General features: G+C 44.6%; 10 non-coding genes across 10 annotated transcripts; all 10 read left to right on the top strand.

The window, feature by feature from the left end:
- Positions 1-454: 454 nt before the first annotated feature.
- On the top strand, positions 455-645 carry LOC141228276 (U2 spliceosomal RNA). Its single transcript, XR_012295192.1, has one exon. It is a non-coding gene; the product is annotated as a U2 spliceosomal RNA (small nuclear RNA).
- Positions 646-1760: 1115 nt separating this feature from the next.
- Positions 1761-1951, top strand: LOC141228294 (U2 spliceosomal RNA). The gene has a single exon (XR_012295209.1). It is a non-coding gene; the product is annotated as a U2 spliceosomal RNA (small nuclear RNA).
- A 1115-nt stretch (positions 1952-3066) lies between these two features.
- LOC141228197 (U2 spliceosomal RNA) lies at positions 3067-3257 on the top strand. The gene has a single exon (XR_012295116.1). It is a non-coding gene; the product is annotated as a U2 spliceosomal RNA (small nuclear RNA).
- A 1115-nt stretch (positions 3258-4372) lies between these two features.
- LOC141228293 (U2 spliceosomal RNA) lies at positions 4373-4563 on the top strand. Its single transcript, XR_012295208.1, has one exon. It is a non-coding gene; the product is annotated as a U2 spliceosomal RNA (small nuclear RNA).
- Positions 4564-5678: 1115 nt separating this feature from the next.
- On the top strand, positions 5679-5869 carry LOC141228185 (U2 spliceosomal RNA). Its single transcript, XR_012295105.1, has one exon. It is a non-coding gene; the product is annotated as a U2 spliceosomal RNA (small nuclear RNA).
- Positions 5870-12024: 6155 nt separating this feature from the next.
- On the top strand, positions 12025-12224 carry LOC141228444 (U2 spliceosomal RNA). The gene has a single exon (XR_012295322.1). It is a non-coding gene; the product is annotated as a U2 spliceosomal RNA (small nuclear RNA).
- A 1115-nt stretch (positions 12225-13339) lies between these two features.
- LOC141228172 (U2 spliceosomal RNA) lies at positions 13340-13530 on the top strand. The gene has a single exon (XR_012295093.1). It is a non-coding gene; the product is annotated as a U2 spliceosomal RNA (small nuclear RNA).
- A 1115-nt stretch (positions 13531-14645) lies between these two features.
- On the top strand, positions 14646-14836 carry LOC141228160 (U2 spliceosomal RNA). Its single transcript, XR_012295082.1, has one exon. It is a non-coding gene; the product is annotated as a U2 spliceosomal RNA (small nuclear RNA).
- Positions 14837-15951: 1115 nt separating this feature from the next.
- LOC141228280 (U2 spliceosomal RNA) lies at positions 15952-16142 on the top strand. Its single transcript, XR_012295196.1, has one exon. It is a non-coding gene; the product is annotated as a U2 spliceosomal RNA (small nuclear RNA).
- A 1115-nt stretch (positions 16143-17257) lies between these two features.
- LOC141228308 (U2 spliceosomal RNA) lies at positions 17258-17448 on the top strand. The gene has a single exon (XR_012295223.1). It is a non-coding gene; the product is annotated as a U2 spliceosomal RNA (small nuclear RNA).
- The last annotated feature ends 3202 nt before the right edge of the window (positions 17449-20650 follow it).

Here is a 20650-nt window from a genome sequence, read left to right as displayed (position 1 = left end):
TGCAGTAGATGGAATGTGGCAATGGAACGCTGGCTGCGCGTGTCATAATAGGCTCTGAGCCTTTATATACCTGTGCACAGCAGCAGCCACCTTCAGTTTGCTGCTGGACAGCCAGCAGCAGCAGCAGCAGGAGAGGTATGTAATCAGGAGCCCTCCTGCTAAGGGTAGACAGCTGCTCGTTCCACCCCACCCCCCGCCTTAATTGGTTCTCCTCCCTTCCAACGGTGTTGAGGTGGGTGGGAACAGCAGGGGGTGAAGGTGCTGTGTTTAAAGAGGTGGAGTTATGCAGATCTAAAACGCGTGGATTGCAGCAGCAGCAAGCCGAAAAGTGCAGGCATGTAAGGGATCTAGAGGTTGACAACATGTCTTCTTAACGGGAGTCCAGGAGCTCATCTCCACAAATGGACTTTTCAGGATCCTTGGGTGGCTCCGTAGTTTGAAACCAATTCTGGTTATCGCTTCTCGGCCTTTTGGCTAAGATCAAGTGTAGTATCTGTTCTTATCAGTTTAATATCTGATACGTCCCCTATCTGGGGACCATATATTAAATGGATTTTTAGAACAGGGAGATGGAAAAAGAGCTTGCTCTGTCCACTCCACGCATTGACCTGGTATTGCAGTATCTCCACGACCGGTGCACCCCTTCTTTAATGCAGTTTCTAAAATCAGAAAGAATTGAATTCAATGTTTTTTGTTCATTTTGCTTGTTTGTCGGATTTGGGGATGGACTCTTTGGCTTTGCTTTTCTTCTCCTCATTGGATTTTTCATGTTCAAAGTTGCAGAAGCCAGATTACAAGCTCATTTTGGTTCAACTTCAGCAACTGTGCATTGCATTGCCATGTAATGTGATGCAATGCTATCTTTCTAGCTCTCCCTTTTTACTTCCTTTTGGATAAACAGACATATTAGGCAAGCATTTTGGAGCTTTCACCTAAATAACTACAGGTGGTGAGATAAGCTGCACAATATAATTGACCTTTCAGTATATTGTTGCACACACACCATCTATTTAGCAAATGCCCTTGTTATCAACAGCAGCCTTTTAAACTCACCTGAGCTAACAGGTATGTGCGCTGGTTACTCTGCTGCGCTTAAAATTTCTTTTTTGGTTTGCTACAATGCCTTTTCTGAAACGTTGTCTCCTTCTGCTGGAACACTGACTTCTTTCATTTAATGCCTGCAGACTATAAAAGAGAACCCAACCCAAAAAGTTTGGTTGATTAGTCTGTGGCATTCTGTTAAACTGTTGCTTATGGCGGTCTCTGTGAGCTTCTCAGCGACATTCAGCCAGCCAGGTATCCTGCCTGCAGTAGATGGAATGTGGCAATGGAACGCTGGCTGCGCGTGTCATAATAGGCTCTGAGCCTTTATATACCTGTGCACAGCAGCAGCCACCTTCAGTCTGCTGCTGGACAGCCAGCAGCAGCAGCAGCAGGAGAGGTATGTAATCAGGAGCCCTCCTGCTAAGGGTAGACAGCTGCTCGTTCCACCCCACCCCCCGCCTTAATTGGTTCTCCTCCCTTCCAACGGTGTTGAGGCGGGTGGGAACAGCAGGGGGTGAAGGTGCTGTGTTTAAAGAGGTGGAGTTATGCAGATCTAAAACGCGTGGATTGCAGCAGCAGCAAGCCGAAAAGTGCAGGCATGTAAGGGATCTAGAGGTTGACAACATGTCTTCTTAACGGGAGTCCAGGAGCTCATCTCCACAAATGGACTTTTCAGGATCCTTGGGTGGCTCCGTAGTTTGAAACCAATTCTGGTTATCGCTTCTCGGCCTTTTGGCTAAGATCAAGTGTAGTATCTGTTCTTATCAGTTTAATATCTGATACGTCCCCTATCTGGGGACCATATATTAAATGGATTTTTAGAACAGGGAGATGGAAAAAGAGCTTGCTCTGTCCACTCCACGCATTGACCTAGTATTGCAGTATCTCCAGGACCGGTGCACCCCTTCTTTAATGCAGTTTCTAAAATCAGAAAGAATTGAATTCAATGTTTTTTGTTCATTTTGCTTGTTTGTCGGATTTGGGGATGGACTCTTTGGCTTTGCTTTTCTTCTCCTCATTGGATTTTTCATGTTCAAAGTTGCAGAAGCCAGATTACAAGCTCATTTTGGTTCAACTTCAGCAACTGTGCATTGCATTGCCATGTAATGTGATGCAATGCTATCTTTCTGGCTCTCCCTTTTTACTTCCTTTTGGATAAACAGACATATTAGGCAAGCATTTTGGAGCTTTCACCTAAATAACTACAGGTGGTGAGATAAGCTGCACAATATAATTGACCTTTCAGTATATTGTTGCACACACACCATCTATTTAGCAAATGCCCTTGTTATCAACAGCAGCCTTTTAAACTCACCTGAGCTAACAGGTATGTGCGCTGGTTACTCTGCTGCGCTTAAAATTTCTTTTTTGGTTTGCTACAATGTCTTTTCTGAAACGTTGTCTCCTTCTGCTGGAACACTGACTTCTTTCATTTAATGCCTGCAGACTATAAAAGAGAACCCAACCCAAAAAGTTTGGTTGATTAGTCTGTGGCATTCTGTTAAACTGTTGCTTATGGCGGTCTCTGTGAGCTTCTCAGCGACATTCAGCCAGCCAGGTATCCTGCCTGCAGTAGATGGAATGTGGCAATGGAACGCTGGCTGCGCGTGTCATAATAGGCTCTGAGCCTTTATATACCTGTGCACAGCAGCAGCCACCTTCAGTCTGCTGCTGGACAGCCAGCAGCAGCAGCAGCAGGAGAGGTATGTAATCAGGAGCCCTCCTGCTAAGGGTAGACAGCTGCTCGTTCCACCCCACCCCCCGCCTTAATTGGTTCTCCTCCCTTCCAACGGTGTTGAGGCGGGTGGGAACAGCAGGGGGTGAAGGTGCTGTGTTTAAAGAGGTGGAGTTATGCAGATCTAAAACGCGTGGATTGCAGCAGCAGCAAGCCGAAAAGTGCAGGCATGTAAGGGATCTAGAGGTTGACAACATGTCTTCTTAACGGGAGTCCAGGAGCTCATCTCCACAAATGGACTTTTCAGGATCCTTGGGTGGCTCCATAGTTTGAAACCAATTCTGGTTATCGCTTCTCGGCCTTTTGGCTAAGATCAAGTGTAGTATCTGTTCTTATCAGTTTAATATCTGATACGTCCCCTATCTGGGGACCATATATTAAATGGATTTTTAGAACAGGGAGATGGAAAAAGAGCTTGCTCTGTCCACTCCACGCATTGACCTGGTATTGCAGTATCTCCAGGACCGGTGCACCCCTTCTTTAATGCAGTTTCTAAAATCAGAAAGAATTGAATTCAATGTTTTTTGTTCATTTTGCTTGTTTGTCGGATTTGGGGATGGACTCTTTGGCTTTGCTTTTCTTCTCCTCATTGGATTTTTCATGTTCAAAGTTGCAGAAGCCAGATTACAAGCTCATTTTGGTTCAACTTCAGCAACTGTGCATTGCATTGCCATGTAATGTGATGCAATGCTATCTTTCTAGCTCTCCCTTTTTACTTCCTTTTGGATAAACAGACATATTAGGCAAGCATTTTGGAGCTTTCACCTAAATAACTACAGGTGGTGAGATAAGCTGCACAATATAATTGACCTTTCAGTATATTGTTGCACACACACCATCTATTTAGCAAATGCCCTTGTTATCAACAGCAGCCTTTTAAACTCACCTGAGCTAACAGGTATGTGCGCTGGTTACTCTGCTGCGCTTAAAATTTCTTTTTTGGTTTGCTACAATGCCTTTTCTGAAACGTTGTCTCCTTCTGCTGGAACACTGACTTCTTTCATTTAATGCCTGCAGACTATAAAAGAGAACCCAACCCAAAAAGTTTGGTTGATTAGTCTGTGGCATTCTGTTAAACTGTTGCTTATGGCGGTCTCTGTGAGCTTCTCAGCGACATTCAGCCAGCCAGGTATCCTGCCTGCAGTAGATGGAATGTGGCAATGGAACGCTGGCTGCGCGTGTCATAATAGGCTCTGAGCCTTTATATACCTGTGCACAGCAGCAGCCACCTTCAGTCTGCTGCTGGACAGCCAGCAGCAGCAGCAGCAGGAGAGGTATGTAATCAGGAGCCCTCCTGCTAAGGGTAGACAGCTGCTCGTTCCACCCCACCCCCCGCCTTAATTGGTTCTCCTCCCTTCCAACGGTGTTGAGGCGGGTGGGAACAGCAGGGGGTGAAGGTGCTGTGTTTAAAGAGGTGGAGTTATGCAGATCTAAAACGCGTGGATTGCAGCAGCAGCAAGCCGAAAAGTGCAGGCATGTAAGGGATCTAGAGGTTGACAACATGTCTTCTTAACGGGAGTCCAGGAGCTCATCTCCACAAATGGACTTTTCAGGATCCTTGGGTGGCTCCGTAGTTTGAAACCAATTCTGGTTATCGCTTCTCGGCCTTTTGGCTAAGATCAAGTGTAGTATCTGTTCTTATCAGTTTAATATCTGATACGTCCCCTATCTGGGGACCATATATTAAATGGATTTTTAGAACAGGGAGATGGAAAAAGAGCTTGCTCTGTCCACTCCACGCATTGACCTAGTATTGCAGTATCTCCAGGACCGGTGCACCCCTTCTTTAATGCAGTTTCTAAAATCAGAAAGAATTGAATTCAATGTTTTTTGTTCATTTTGCTTGTTTGTCGGATTTGGGGATGGACTCTTTGGCTTTGCTTTTCTTCTCCTCATTGGATTTTTCATGTTCAAAGTTGCAGAAGCCAGATTACAAGCTCATTTTGGTTCAACTTCAGCAACTGTGCATTGCATTGCCATGTAATGTGATGCAATGCTATCTTTCTGGCTCTCCCTTTTTACTTCCTTTTGGATAAACAGACATATTAGGCAAGCATTTTGGAGCTTTCACCTAAATAACTACAGGTGGTGAGATAAGCTGCACAATATAATTGACCTTTCAGTATATTGTTGCACACACACCATCTATTTAGCAAATGCCCTTGTTATCAACAGCAGCCTTTTAAACTCACCTGAGCTAACAGGTATGTGCGCTGGTTACTCTGCTGCGCTTAAAATTTCTTTTTTGGTTTGCTACAATGTCTTTTCTGAAACGTTGTCTCCTTCTGCTGGAACACTGACTTCTTTCATTTAATGCCTGCAGACTATAAAAGAGAACCCAACCCAAAAAGTTTGGTTGATTAGTCTGTGGCATTCTGTTAAACTGTTGCTTATGGCGGTCTCTGTGAGCTTCTCAGCGACATTCAGCCAGCCAGGTATCCTGCCTGCAGTAGATGGAATGTGGCAATGGAACGCTGGCTGCGCGTGTCATAATAGGCTCTGAGCCTTTATATACCTGTGCACAGCAGCAGCCACCTTCAGTCTGCTGCTGGACAGCCAGCAGCAGCAGCAGCAGGAGAGGTATGTAATCAGGAGCCCTCCTGCTAAGGGTAGACAGCTGCTCGTTCCACCCCACCCCCCGCCTTAATTGGTTCTCCTCCCTTCCAACGGTGTTGAGGCGGGTGGGAACAGCAGGGGGTGAAGGTGCTGTGTTTAAAGAGGTGGAGTTATGCAGATCTAAAACGCGTGGATTGCAGCAGCAGCAAGCCGAAAAGTGCAGGCATGTAAGGGATCTAGAGGTTGACAACATGTCTTCTTAACGGGAGTCCAGGAGCTCATCTCCACAAATGGACTTTTCAGGATCCTTGGGTGGCTCCATAGTTTGAAACCAATTCTGGTTATCGCTTCTCGGCCTTTTGGCTAAGATCAAGTGTAGTATCTGTTCTTATCAGTTTAATATCTGATACGTCCCCTATCTGGGGACCATATATTAAATGGATTTTTAGAACAGGGAGATGGAAAAAGAGCTTGCTCTGTCCACTCCACGCATTGACCTGGTATTGCAGTATCTCCAGGACCGGTGCACCCCTTCTTTAATGCAGTTTCTAAAATCAGAAAGAATTGAATTCAATGTTTTTTGTTCATTTTGCTTGTTTGTCGGATTTGGGGATGGACTCTTTGGCTTTGCTTTTCTTCTCCTCATTGGATTTTTCATGTTCAAAGTTGCAGAAGCCAGATTACAAGCTCATTTTGGTTCAACTTCAGCAACTGTGCATTGCATTGCCATGTAATGTGATGCAATGCTATCTTTCTAGCTCTCCCTTTTTACTTCCTTTTGGATAAACAGACATATTAGGCAAGCATTTTGGAGCTTTCACCTAAATAACTACAGGTGGTGAGATAAGCTGCACAATATAATTGACCTTTCAGTATATTGTTGCACACACACCATCTATTTAGCAAATGCCCTTGTTATCAACAGCAGCCTTTTAAACTCACCTGAGCTAACAGGTATGTGCGCTGGTTACTCTGCTGCGCTTAAAATTTCTTTTTTGGTTTGCTACAATGCCTTTTCTGAAACGTTGTCTCCTTCTGCTGGAACACTGACTTCTTTCATTTAATGCCTGCAGACTATAAAAGAGAACCCAACCCAAAAAGTTTGGTTGATTAGTCTGTGGCATTCTGTTAAACTGTTGCTTATGGCGGTCTCTGTGAGCTTCTCAGCGACATTCAGCCAGCCAGGTATCCTGCCTGCAGTAGATGGAATGTGGCAATGGAACGCTGGCTGCGCGTGTCATAATAGGCTCTGAGCCTTTATATACCTGTGCACAGCAGCAGCCACCTTCAGTCTGCTGCTGGACAGCCAGCAGCAGCAGCAGCAGGAGAGGTATGTAATCAGGAGCCCTCCTGCTAAGGGTAGACAGCTGCTCGTTCCACCCCACCCCCCGCCTTAATTGGTTCTCCTCCCTTCCAACGGTGTTGAGGCGGGTGGGAACAGCAGGGGGTGAAGGTGCTGTGTTTAAAGAGGTGGAGTTATGCAGATCTAAAACGCGTGGATTGCAGCAGCAGCAAGCCGAAAAGTGCAGGCATGTAAGGGATCTAGAGGTTGACAACATGTCTTCTTAACGGGAGTCCAGGAGCTCATCTCCACAAATGGACTTTTCAGGATCCTTGGGTGGCTCCGTAGTTTGAAACCAATTCTGGTTATCGCTTCTCGGCCTTTTGGCTGCGATCGTATGACTGTACCTTGATTGGTGCGAGTCTCCTGGAGGAATCCGGACCCTTTTGTGGAGGATTTTCTGCTTTTTCCTGTGGTATTCCATACCGACAGAATCCAAGATGTCTTTTGTGAAGAACACCATCCGTTTGTCCGTGGATCCATCTGACCAGAACAAGAACAACGTGGTTTTCATTGTCCAAGACATCGTTGAAGGCAAAGCTGGAGCAAGACGTTCTGGGATCTTCAGTGTCAACGAATTTTCACGTCAAGGTAATTATGACGTTACCTTTATGGACCAGGATGTTTGCCTTAATGTCTTTGAATGGCTCCGTGGTCACTCTAGTGACCCCTGCTTGGAAGGAGTTAGATGGGAACCTTTGTTTGGTCTGCAAGAAAAGGAGGTGACTGTGACTGTCTATAACCCTTTTACAGACCCTGAGCTGCTGGAGTGCTTCCTCTCTCGCTACTGTGAATATGTGCGGAAGGGAGTGAAGCAAGTCAATTGTCTAGGAATCTTTAACTGTCAGTATAAATTCCGTGTGAAATTGAAAAGGGATCCTGACAGTGTGGGGGGCTTTAGACACCCTCCATCAAATTTTTCCGTTGCAGGCCATAGAGGTTTCCTCTTTTACCCAGGCCAGCCCATGTTTTGCCGTAGATGCTTTTCTTTCGGACATACCATGGTAACATGCCTTAAAGGGCAGTGTTGCCGAAATTGCAGAAAGGAGGGGCATATGGCCAACCAGTGTCCAGAGGCCAAGTCCTGTGATGTCTGTGGGAGTAGTGATCACATGTATAAGGACTGTCCTATGAGTGCACCTAGACGTTCTGATAAAGAACAGAAGGAGGAGGAGCTGGAGAGGAGGCAGATGGCAAGCGCACTGAAAGTGCTGGAAAGATTGGAGAGGGAGGAGAGAGAGGGAAGGAGGCGGGAAACTGGTAGAGCCTCTCCCTCTACGGCGCCAGAGGAGGTGTCCCTGAGACCATGTTCTTCTTCTGCTGAAGAAATGAGGAAGAAGCGGAGGGAAGAAAAGGAGTTCTGGAGGGAAGTGGCAAAGGTGGAGAAAAAGGCAGTGTCTGCGAGAATATCTAGGAAAGTGGTGGAAGCAGAGCTGCCTGAGATGATGACTTTTGGAAAGGCAATGGACGCAACAGGATGTGAAGTGCAAATCTCGGAACCCGACAGTCCTGAACACCCTTCGGGTCCTGAAAACACTGAAGATTTTTCTTCGGAGGATGATAGGGGTGCAAAGAAGAGTCGTAGGGAGGATGGTGGGGGCAGTGATGATGCAGATTTTAGTGAGCCTCAGAGGAAGATCAGAACTGCCAGAATGAGGAGTGTGGCTGGTGAAGCCAGCGGGTCGGAAACCAGCTGTTCTGTTCTGATGGCGGAGGAGGATAGTGGTGGTGCTGGATAGTGTCACCATATAATATTGTAAATGTTTTTTCTTTTTGTCCTCTTGTGAGCTTTGGTTTAGGCCAAAGGCTATTTCTTTGTGTAATTGGTGAAGGAGTAGAAGTATTATGGGATTTACCATAGTGTCCCAAAACGTAAGAGTGTTTAAAAGTAAAGTAAGAAGAGCTGCTATTTTTGAGTTTTTAGCTATGCAAAATGCATCTATTTTTTGTTTACAAGAATGTGGGGTAGTGGATGGTGTGAAAGGGGATGAATGGTCTTATGGAGCGTCTGTGTGGTCGGGGAGTGCATGTAATAAGAATGATGGTGTGGGTATTTTGGTTAAAGGAAGGGAGGTTGTTTTGAGTGATTATTTGGTTATTGAGGTGGGGAGATGTATCCTTGCTAATTTTGTATACAAGAATGTAAAGTTTTGTGTTATTAATGTTTATGCGCCAGTTGAAAAAAATGAGCGCAAAAATTTATTTGAAAAAATTAAGCTTTTTGTTCCAGGAAGAATACCTGTGGTAATTGTGGGTGATATGAACTGTGATGTGGGGAGAGTGAATGTGGATGTGTCTGGGAAAGCATTATTGGAGTTAGTGAATGATTTTGGGTTGTGTGATATACAGCGCGTGTGTAACATGAATCCTTTGTTGAACACTTTCTTTTCTGAGAGTGGTAGGGTACAATCCAGATTGGATTATTGTTTTATTTCTAAAAATATGGTTTCTGTTAATTATAGGCAGGAAAACGTTCTTTTTTCAGATCATGTGTGTATGTTGTGTGAGTTGGATATAAAAGTTGATGGAGTGTTTGGGAGAGGATTGTGGAAGTTAAATGTTAAACTGTTAGAGAATGAAGATGTGAGAAAGGAGTATGAAAGGCGGTATGAAGAATGGTGTAAGCATAAAAATGAGTTTGGGAATGTTTGTGAGTGGTGGGACTGGGTGAAGAAACAAACAAAAATGTTCTTTAAAAATTTAGGATACAAGTATGCAGCAATTAAAAGAGAGAGTTTTGTTAAACTGAACGCGCGGTTGAGCGTTTTGTATAAGTTAAGGGAAGGAGGAGTTGAGGTGGAGGAGGATATTTTAGAGGTAAAAAAGGAGATTAGTGAGTTTTTGTTGGAGAGAGGGAGAAGCATAGTGTTTAGGGCAAAGATTGATAAGATGGAGCAGGATGAGAAATGTTCTCGGTTTTTCTTTAAAAAAGTTTTTGGAAAGAAACAGAGTATGAGCGTGGTGTATGGAGCAGATGGAAGTGAGGTGAGTGGAGAGGATATGTGTGAAGAGGTGGCTAAGTTTTATGAGGATCTGTATGCAGTGAAACAGAGGGATGAATGTTTGGAGAATGATGTTTTGAGTGTGTTAGAGAGTAAGTTGAGTGAAGCAGAAAGAGAGAGAGTGATGGGTGAGGTGACTGGTGATGAGGTATGGAAGGTTATGTGTAGTATGGCTTTGAATAAGACGCCGGGGGAGGATGGCCTCCCAGTAGAATTTTATCGTGTGATGTGGGGTGTGATTGGTAAGGACTTTGTGGATGTATGTAAGTATATGTGGGGAAACATGGAGGTGGCTGAGAGTATGCGTGCAGGTATGGTTGTGTTAATTCCTAAGAAAGGGGATTTGAAAAGTCTGAGGAATTGGAGGCCAATAACGTTACTTAATTGTGATTATAAAATCTATGCAAAACTTATGGCTAATAGGATGCGTGATGTGATAGAGAGTGTGATTGGGGATGAGCAGTGTTGTGCGGTACCTGGGAGGCGGATTCATGAGTGTGTGTGTATGTTAAGAGATTGTCTATGGGATTGCATGGGTCGTAAGAAGAGTGTATTTTTGTTAAGTTTGGATTTTGAAAAGGCTTATGATAGGTTGTCGCATGGTTTTTTGTTCAGAGTGTTGTTAAAAATGGGTTTTCCGGCTGATTTTGTTGGGCGAGTGAGAAGTTTGTATGCGGGTGTTTATAGCTGTGTTTTAATGAATGGGTATGTGGGTAGGAAAGTGAATGTGTTTTCGGGTGTGCGACAGGGGTGTCCTTTGTCCCCTGTAGCATTTATTTGTGCAATTGAGCCATTGTTGTGTATGCTGAGGAAAGATAAGGTAATTTGTGGTGTGCAAGTGCCGGGAGGTGGAGGAAAAGAATGGAAGGTGAGTGGTTATATGGATGACGTGTGTGTATTATGTGATTCTGAATGTTCGGTGAGGCGGGTGAAGTTGTTAGTGTCTATTTTTTGTGGTGCATCTGCGTTTAAAGTGAATTGGGAAAAGAGTGAGTGTAAGGGTTTTGGAGGCGGAAGTTTAAGTAGGGATGTAGGTGTGAATGTAGTGAATGGACCTATTAAAGTTTTGGGTGTGAAGTTTTCAGAGAGTTTGGATGGGAAAGAAAGTTGGGATGATGCGAAAGGAAAAGTTGAGCAGAAGTTGAATTTTTGGAAATTGAGGAGTTTATCCTTTTTTGGGAAGATTTTAATTGTTAAGAGTGTGGTGTTGCCAATATTTTTATATATTGCGGTAGTATTTCCACCAGGATATATGTGTATGAGAAGCTTGAATAGAATTTTATTTGTTTTTTTGTGGAACTCGAAAATGGAGAGAGCTAGGAGAGAAATTTTGGTTAAAAGAGTGGAAAAAGGTGGTTTGGGTTTTCCGAATTTGGACGTGTTTTTTGGTGTGAATATCGTTGTGTTTGTTTTGAAAGTGATTAGGGCGGATGGAAAGTTTTCATCTATGTGTAGGTATTTATTTGGAGCGTATTTGTTTCGTTTAAAGTGGCAAGAAAGGGATTTGCGATGTCCGATTGCTTTTGAGGTGCCTGTATGGTATGTGTGGGTTTATAAGTTTTTGGTGAGGTATGAACTGTGTGATGCAGATGTGAGATTGCTGGAGAATAAGAAGGCTGTGTATAGGATGATTGAATGTAGAGAGGTAGAATGTGGAATAAATATGGTTAGGGGTGGTGATGTGCAGAAGGTTTGGAAGAAAGTGCGGATGAGTGGTATGACCAACAAACAGAGTGAAGTTGTGTGGCAGTCTTTACATGGAGTATTACCTGTGAGAGAGTTTCAGAGGAATAGAGGTTTGGTGAGGAGTGAAATGTGTCCAAGAAATGGCTGTGGTGGAAGGGAAAGTGTGTTGCATGTTTTTTGGAATTGCCAGTATGCTAGAGATGTGATTGGGAGAATGGGGCCTTTGTGTAAAGAATTGTGTGGTGTGAATTTGTTGTCTTTTGAGTTGTTTATGTTTGGTTTGGGAATATGTGATGGGACGAAGGAAAGAGTCTTGTGGTTGATGCTTGCATGTATAAAGGAAGTGTTATGGTATGTGAGGAATGTGTATGTGTTTAAAAGGAAGGAAATTGCTGTAAAGGATAGTGTGAAGGTGATTTTGGGGAAGATGTATGTGTGTTTCCTATGGGACAAAAAGAGGAGAGGGGAAGTGGATGCGGAGGGAATATGGAAAGTTAAAAAGTGGAGATATATTGTTAGTACCTCTTGATTTTTGTTATTGTTGTTTTGAAATATGAAATAAATATTTCCGATGATGATGGGGACAGCAAATTGCGTATTGGATTTGACGCAGCTGTTTTGATGGAATTTTCCTTTGTCTGGTTTCCATAGACTGTGGAATTTCCTCGTCTGAGGAGAAAAAAGAAAAAAAAAAAAAAAAAAAAAATCTGTTCTTATCAGTTTAATATCTGATACGTCCCCTATCTGGGGACCATATATTAAATGGATTTTTAGAACAGGGAGATGGAAAAAGAGCTTGCTCTGTCCACTCCACGCATTGACCTGGTATTGCAGTATCTCCAGGACCGGTGCACCCCTTCTTTAATGCAGTTTCTAAAATCAGAAAGAATTGAATTCAATGTTTTTTGTTCATTTTGCTTGTTTGTCGGATTTTGGGATGGACTCTTTGGCTTTGCTTTTCTTCTCCTCATTGGATTTTTCATGTTCAAAGTTGCAGAAGCCAGATTACAAGCTCATTTTGGTTCAACTTCAGCAACTGTGCATTGCATTGCCATGTAATGTGATGCAATGCTATCTTTCTAGCTCTCCCTTTTTACTTCCTTTTGGATAAACAGACATATTAGGCAAGCATTTTGGAGCTTTCACCTAAATAACTACAGGTGGTGAGATAAGCTGCACAATATAATTGACCTTTCAGTATATTGTTGCACACACACCATCTATTTAGCAAATGCCCTTGTTATCAACAGCAGCCTTTTAAACTCACCTGAGCTAACAGGTATGTGCGCTGGTTACTCTGCTGCGCTTAAAATTTCTTTTTTGGTTTGCTACAATGCCTTTTCTGAAACGTTGTCTCCTTCTGCTGGAACACTGACTTCTTTCATTTAATGCCTGCAGACTATAAAAGAGAACCCAACCCAAAAAGTTTGGTTGATTAGTCTGTGGCATTCTGTTAAACTGTTGCTTATGGCGGTCTCTGTGAGCTTCTCAGCGACATTCAGCCAGCCAGGTATCCTGCCTGCAGTAGATGGAATGTGGCAATGGAACGCTGGCTGCGCGTGTCATAATAGGCTCTGAGCCTTTATATACCTGTGCACAGCAGCAGCCACCTTCAGTCTGCTGCTGGACAGCCAGCAGCAGCAGCAGCAGGAGAGGTATGTAATCAGGAGCCCTCCTGCTAAGGGTAGACAGCTGCTCGTTCCACCCCACCCCCCGCCTTAATTGGTTCTCCTCCCTTCCAACGGTGTTGAGGCGGGTGGGAACAGCAGGGGGTGAAGGTGCTGTGTTTAAAGAGGTGGAGTTATGCAGATCTAAAACGCGTGGATTGCAGCAGCAGCAAGCCGAAAAGTGCAGGCATGTAAGGGATCTAGAGGTTGACAACATGTCTTCTTAACGGGAGTCCAGGAGCTCATCTCCACAAATGGACTTTTCAGGATCCTTGGGTGGCTCCGTAGTTTGAAACCAATTCTGGTTATCGCTTCTCGGCCTTTTGGCTAAGATCAAGTGTAGTATCTGTTCTTATCAGTTTAATATCTGATACGTCCCCTATCTGGGGACCATATATTAAATGGATTTTTAGAACAGGGAGATGGAAAAAGAGCTTGCTCTGTCCACTCCACGCATTGACCTGGTATTGCAGTATCTCCAGGACCGGTGCACCCCTTCTTTAATGCAGTTTCTAAAATCAGAAAGAATTGAATTCAATGTTTTTTGTTCATTTTGCTTGTTTGTCGGATTTGGGGATGGACTCTTTGGCTTTGCTTTTCTTCTCCTCATTGGATTTTTCATGTTCAAAGTTGCAGAAGCCAGATTACAAGCTCATTTTGGTTCAACTTCAGCAACTGTGCATTGCATTGCCATGTAATGTGATGCAATGCTATCTTTCTAGCTCTCCCTTTTTACTTCCTTTTGGATAAACAGACATATTAGGCAAGCATTTTGGAGCTTTCACCTAAATAACTACAGGTGGTGAGATAAGCTGCACAATATAATTGACCTTTCAGTATATTGTTGCACACACACCATCTATTTAGCAAATGCCCTTGTTATCAACAGCAGCCTTTTAAACTCACCTGAGCTAACAGGTATGTGCGCTGGTTACTCTGCTGCGCTTAAAATTTCTTTTTTGGTTTGCTACAATGCCTTTTCTGAAACGTTGTCTCCTTCTGCTGGAACACTGACTTCTTTCATTTAATGCCTGCAGACTATAAAAGAGAACCCAACCCAAAAAGTTTGGTTGATTAGTCTGTGGCATTCTGTTAAACTGTTGCTTATGGCGGTCTCTGTGAGCTTCTCAGCGACATTCAGCCAGCCAGGTATCCTGCCTGCAGTAGATGGAATGTGGCAATGGAACGCTGGCTGCGCGTGTCATAATAGGCTCTGAGCCTTTATATACCTGTGCACAGCAGCAGCCACCTTCAGTCTGCTGCTGGACAGCCAGCAGCAGCAGCAGCAGGAGAGGTATGTAATCAGGAGCCCTCCTGCTAAGGGTAGACAGCTGCTCGTTCCACCCCACCCCCCGCCTTAATTGGTTCTCCTCCCTTCCAACGGTGTTGAGGCGGGTGGGAACAGCAGGGGGTGAAGGTGCTGTGTTTAAAGAGGTGGAGTTATGCAGATCTAAAACGCGTGGATTGCAGCAGCAGCAAGCCGAAAAGTGCAGGCATGTAAGGGATCTAGAGGTTGACAACATGTCTTCTTAACGGGAGTCCAGGAGCTCATCTCCACAAATGGACTTTTCAGGATCCTTGGGTGGCTCCGTAGTTTGAAACCAATTCTGGTTATCGCTTCTCGGCCTTTTGGCTAAGATCAAGTGTAGTATCTGTTCTTATCAGTTTAATATCTGATACGTCCCCTATCTGGGGACCATATATTAAATGGATTTTTAGAACAGGGAGATGGAAAAAGAGCTTGCTCTGTCCACTCCACGCATTGACCTGGTATTGCAGTATCTCCAGGACCGGTGCACCCCTTCTTTAATGCAGTTTCTAAAATCAGAAAGAATTGAATTCAATGTTTTTTGTTCATTTTGCTTGTTTGTCGGATTTTGGGATGGACTCTTTGGCTTTGCTTTTCTTCTCCTCATTGGATTTTTCATGTTCAAAGTTGCAGAAGCCAGATTACAAGCTCATTTTGGTTCAACTTCAGCAACTGTGCATTGCATTGCCATGTAATGTGATGCAATGCTATCTTTCTAGCTCTCCCTTTTTACTTCCTTTTGGATAAACAGACATATTAGGCAAGCATTTTGGAGCTTTCACCTAAATAACTACAGGTGGTGAGATAAGCTGCACAATATAATTGACCTTTCAGTATATTGTTGCACACACACCATCTATTTAGCAAATGCCCTTGTTATCAACAGCAGCCTTTTAAACTCACCTGAGCTAACAGGTATGTGCGCTGGTTACTCTGCTGCGCTTAAAATTTCTTTTTTGGTTTGCTACAATGCCTTTTCTGAAACGTTGTCTCCTTCTGCTGGAACACTGACTTCTTTCATTTAATGCCTGCAGACTATAAAAGAGAACCCAACCCAAAAAGTTTGGTTGATTAGTCTGTGGCATTCTGTTAAACTGTTGCTTATGGCGGTCTCTGTGAGCTTCTCAGCGACATTCAGCCAGCCAGGTATCCTGCCTGCAGTAGATGGAATGTGGCAATGGAACGCTGGCTGCGCGTGTCATAATAGGCTCTGAGCCTTTATATACCTGTGCACAGCAGCAGCCACCTTCAGTCTGCTGCTGGACAGCCAGCAGCAGCAGCAGCAGGAGAGGTATTTAATCAGGAGCCCTCCTGCTAAGGGTAGACAGCTGCTCGTTCCACCCCACCCCCCGCCTTAATTGGTTCTCCTCCCTTCCAACGGTGTTGAGGCGGGTGGGAACAGCAGGGGGTGAAGGTGCTGTGTTTAAAGAGGTGGAGTTATGCAGATCTAAAACGCGTGGATTGCAGCAGCAGCAAGCCGAAAAGTGCAGGCATGTAAGGGATCTAGAGGTTGACAACATGTCTTCTTAACGGGAGTCCAGGAGCTCATCTCCACAAATGGACTTTTCAGGATCCTTGGGTGGCTCCGTAGTTTGAAACCAATTCTGGTTATCGCTTCTCGGCCTTTTGGTTAAGATCAAGTGTAGTATCTGTTCTTATCAGTTTAATATCTGATACGTCCCCTATCTGGGGACCATATATTAAATGGATTTTTAGAACAGGGAGATGGAAAAAGAGCTTGCTCTGTCCACTCCACGCATTGACCTGGTATTGCAGTATCTCCAGGACCGGTGCACCCCTTCTTTAATGCAGTTTCTAAAATCAGAAAGAATTGAATTCAATGTTTTTTGTTCATTTTGCTTGTTTGTCGGATTTTGGGATGGACTCTTTGGCTTTGCTTTTCTTCTCCTCATTGGATTTTTCATGTTCAAAGTTGCAGAAGCCAGATTACAAGCTCATTTTGGTTCAACTTCAGCAACTGTGCATTGCATTGCCATGTAATGTGATGCAATGCTATCTTTCTAGCTCTCCCTTTTTACTTCCTTTTGGATAAACAGACATATTAGGCAAGCATTTTGGAGCTTTCACCTAAATAACTACAGGTGGTGAGATAAGCTGCACAATATAATTGACCTTTCAGTATATTGTTGCACACACACCATCTATTTAGCAAATGCCCTTGTTATCAACAGCAGCCTTTTAAACTCACCTGAGCTAACAGGTATGTGCGCTGGTTACTCTGCTGCGCTTAAAATTTCTTTTTTGGTTTGCTACAATGCCTTTTCTGAAACGTTGTCTCCTTCTGCTGGAACACTGACTTCTTTCATTTAATGCCTGCAGACTATAAAAGAGAACCCAACCCAAAAAGTTTGGTTGATTAGTCTGTGGCATTCTGTTAAACTGTTGCTTATGGCGGTCTCTGTGAGCTTCTCAGCGACATTCAGCCAGCCAGGTATCCTGCCTGCAGTAGATGGAATGTGGCAATGGAACGCTGGCTGCGCGTGTCATAATAGGCTCTGAGCCTTTATATACCTGTGCACAGCAGCAGCCACCTTCAGTCTGCTGCTGGACAGCCAGCAGCAGCAGCAGCAGGAGAGGTATGTAATCAGGAGCCCTCCTGCTAAGGGTAGACAGCTGCTCGTTCCACCCCACCCCCCGCCTTAATTGGTTCTCCTCCCTTCCAACGGTGTTGAGGCGGGTGGGAACAGCAGGGGGTGAAGGTGCTGTGTTTAAAGAGGTGGAGTTATGCAGATCTAAAACGCGTGGATTGCAGCAGCAGCAAGCCGAAAAGTGCAGGCATGTAAGGGATCTAGAGGTTGACAACATGTCTTCTTAACGGGAGTCCAGGAGCTCATCTCCACAAATGGACTTTTCAGGATCCTTGGGTGGCTCCGTAGTTTGAAATCAATTCTGGTTATCGCTTCTCGGCCTTTTGGCTCAGACCAAGTGTAGTATCTGTTCTTATCAGTTTAATATCTGATACGTCCCCTATCTGGGGACCATATATTAAATGGATTTTTAGAACAGGGAGATGGAAAAAGAGCTTGCTCTGTCCACTCCACGCATTGACCTGGTATTGCAGTATCTCCAGGACCGGTGCACCCCTTCTTTAATGCAGTTTCTAAAATCAGAAAGAATTGAATTCAATGTTTTTTGTTCATTTTGCTTGTTTGTCGGATTTTGGGATGGACTCTTTGGCTTTGCTTTTCTTCTCCTCATTGGATTTTTCATGTTCAAAGTTGCAGAAGCCAGATTACAAGCTCATTTTGGTTCAACTTCAGCAACTGTGCATTGCATTGCCATGTAATGTGATGCAATGCTATCTTTCTAGCTCTCCCTTTTTACTTCCTTTTGGATAAACAGACATATTAGGCAAGCATTTTGGAGCTTTCACCTAAATAACTACAGGTGGTGAGATAAGCTGCACAATATAATTGACCTTTCAGTATATTGTTGCACACACACCATCTATTTAGCAAATGCCCTTGTTGTCAACAGCAGCCTTTTAAACTCACCTGAGCTAACAGGTATGTGCGCTGGTTACTCTGCTGCGCTTAAAATTTCTTTTTTGGTTTGCTACAATGCCTTTTCTGAAACGTTGTCTCCTTCTGCTGGAACACTGACTTCTTTCATTTAATGCCTGCAGACTATAAAAGAGAACCCAACCCAAAAAGTTTGGTTGATTAGTCTGTGGCATTCTGTTAAACTGTTGCTTATGGCGGTCTCTGTGAGCTTCTCAGCGACATTCAGCCAGCCAGGTATCCTGCCTGCAGTAGATGGAATGTGGCAATGGAACGCTGGCTGCGCGTGTCATAATAGGCTCTGAGCCTTTATATACCTGTGCACAGCAGCAGCCACCTTCAGTCTGCTGCTGGACAGCCAGCAGCAGCAGCAGCAGGAGAGGTATGTAATCAGGAGCCCTCCTGCTAAGGGTAGACAGCTGCTCGTTCCACCCCACCCCCCGCCTTAATTGGTTCTCCTCCCTTCCAACGGTGTTGAGGCGGGTGGGAACAGCAGGGGGTGAAGGTGCTGTGTTTAAAGAGGTGGAGTTATGCAGATCTAAAACGCGTGGATTGCAGCAGCAGCAAGCCGAAAAGTGCAGGCATGTAAGGGATCTAGAGGTTGACAACATGTCTTCTTAACGGGAGTCCAGGAGCTCATCTCCACAAATGGACTTTTCAGGATCCTTGGGTGGCTCCGTAGTTTGAAACCAATTCTGGTTATCGCTTCTCGGCCTTTTGGCTCAGACCTAGTGTTTGGACAAGAGGTTCCTTGTGTACTAGCCCTCGGCCTTCCAGCATCGCCACTTCGGTGGCTTAAGCTGGATGCTGCTATAGGGGGAGAGTGAGGAGGAAACGAGAAGGCGATTCCTGAAGCGACCATGGGTGTCAAGCTTCGTTTTGCTGGGACCGGGGATCCCCGGGTCAAGAATGCTTTCCGTATCGACGTCTCTGAGGAGAAGAAGGACCATTTCTCGTTGTCATACCTGGTCAACGCCATTTTCTATGAAATCCTGAAGATCCAGAAGTCGGAGATCATCTGTTTGCAGGAGTTCAGAAGGGAGCATAGGTACGTCTTGGTGCTTTCTTCTATGGCGGCTTGCCAAAACCTTTTCAAAACTCTTCAAGTCCTTTCAGAGCACCCTCAGCTGGATGGACTTATCTTCACTGTACTCTACTCTAAGGGGGATATCCCGGTGGTAATATTCATGCACAACCCCTTTATCTCCCGGGATGATATCACTGCATTCCTGAGAAGACACTGCATTTTTGTGCAATTCTCCCATAAAATCTTAAATGGAGAAGGGCTGTGGACTGGGAAGTATAAATACTTTGTGAGGTTTGGGATAGACCCTCATGGTCCTGGAGGTATTCACTATCCTCCCCTGAACTTTACAATTGGAAGAGACTCTGGATATCTGTTTTTTCCCGAGGCGCCATTGTTCTGCAGGAGATGCAACATGTTCGGGCATATCCAGGATTTCTGCAAGCAATTGCCAAACTGTAGAAAGTGCAACAAGTACGGTCATCTGGCGAAGGATTGTTCCAACCCGGTGGTATGTGATGCCTGCGGGGAGGAAGGACATGTGATTCGGGATTGTAAGGCTAAAGTCAAGCCTAGGTCCTTCTCCGAAGTGACCAAAGGTAAGCCTACTGTCCCTGCTGTTACCCCACAGGTGACTACTGCAGAGATCAATGCTGAGACGGAGCCCCCTGAGGTTGAAGATCTGGTGGGTGAGGCCCAGAACCTGTTGGACCCTCCGGCCCCTGCTGGGCCAGGTATGGAGATCTCCGAGTTGGATGTGGACCTCCCTCATCAGTCCGAAATATGTGGTGAGGGTGACATGGATGTGTCTCTAGCTCGAACCCCTGCATTGTCCTGGGGTGCTACAGACGAAGAGGTGGCCAGGGATGGTGGCCAAGGAGACTTTACTTCTGGGAGGTCTTTTGATGATGATGATACTCCTGAACTGGCCAATAAAAAACCCAGACGAGAGTACTCACCTGCCAGCGGAGGGTGCGACAGTCCTGCAAGTGACCGCATTTACCCGCAGGATGTCTTCTCCCCTGATGCTCCTTACCTTGGCATCCCTGAGAGCATCAACACCTTTGGGGTGCTTTCCCAGTCTGATGATAATGGATGAGTATGGTGTGATCAACATTGAGTCATGTATTTCTTTTCATTAATTAATGTCTTGCCAATCTGGTTGGGATGTAGTGTCCCTAAATGTAAGGCAGATCAGATCTAAAATCAGAAGAACAACTGTTCTGGACTACCTGAAACATTTAGGTGCTGATGTTTTTTGCCTTCAGGAGTGTGGGATTCAGGATGCTCCTTGTGACAAAGACTGGCCTTACGGACAGCATATCTGGTCAGGGTCTAATCATAATAAAAATGATGGGGTGGGGATATTAGTTGGGAATAAAGAAATCTCTATTGATAGTTATATTGTGGTGGAGGTGGGCCGATGTTTAATTGCATTTTTGAGTTATAGAGGGTGGCGGGTCAGAATTATTAATTTATATTGCCCTACAGGGAAGGAAGAGCGGCTTGCTCTTCTTGAAAAATTAAGTTTTTTTCTTCCAGGGAAATCTCCCACTATTTTTGTTGAGGACATTAATTGTGTCACAGAAGGAAAGTGTGACATAACAGGAAAGAAATTGTCCCATTTAATTTGTGATTTTTCCTTTTTAGATGCAGCAGTTGTTGTTCTTGGCATGCCACCACCGCCGACATACCATGCTGACCGTGGTGAGATTCATTCCAGAATTGATTTAATGTTATTTTCTAAAAATATGGTATGTTTGG

This window comes from Phyllobates terribilis, unplaced genomic scaffold (genome assembly GCF_046119375.1).
Source record: "Phyllobates terribilis strain yellow unplaced genomic scaffold, ASM4611937v1 Scaffold_437__1_contigs__length_1545540, whole genome shotgun sequence".
In the NCBI taxonomy this organism is placed as follows: Eukaryota; Metazoa; Chordata; class Amphibia; order Anura; family Dendrobatidae; genus Phyllobates; species Phyllobates terribilis.
The sequence above is the reverse complement of the archived record's forward strand: the minus strand, read 5'-3'. Positions and strand labels throughout refer to the sequence as shown.